This window comes from Plasmopara halstedii, assembly GCF_900000015.1.
Source record: "Plasmopara halstedii genome assembly, contig: Scaffold_2547, whole genome shotgun sequence".
NCBI classification, from domain to species: domain Eukaryota; phylum Oomycota; class Peronosporomycetes; order Peronosporales; family Peronosporaceae; genus Plasmopara; species Plasmopara halstedii.
This window is the reverse complement of record NW_020189454.1, coordinates 240,351-240,862: the sequence shown is the minus strand read 5'-3', so window position 1 is coordinate 240,862 and position 512 is coordinate 240,351.

Below are 512 nucleotides of genomic sequence, written 5' to 3'. Positions count from 1 at the left end.
CGACAAACATATCGCGTGCGCCGCACATATGGTTGGATGCTCCGCTATCAAAAACCCAATTATTACTTTTGGAGCGTAAACTGGATTTGTTTACAGCCATGTTAGCGTACTGGGTTATGGATCCCGTGTCAGCGCAAGTTGCTTGGGTTCGAGCCCCATCAGAGCCGCTCTCACTAGCCAGCGCAAAGAACGCGATATGAGAGTCGTCCTTTTGTTCAAAGCCTTTTCGACAATCGCGCTGGTAGTGTCCGACACTACCACATCTCCAGCTCGCGCCTTTTCTCCTTACTTTATTTTTATCCTTGGCAAGGCTGGCCAGCATCGCGGTGCGCTCCTCCTTGACGCCCAGCTTGTGTTGACACGCTTCCTCCGCGAACACTCGAGTAACGATATCAGATAAAATGAACCTGCCCGCCGACATACGGTACGCCTGCACAAGACCGTCGTTCGAACTTGGCAGGCTGCGCAGCAATGTTGCACATAAATCTTATTGGGCGACAGCGCACTCCGCT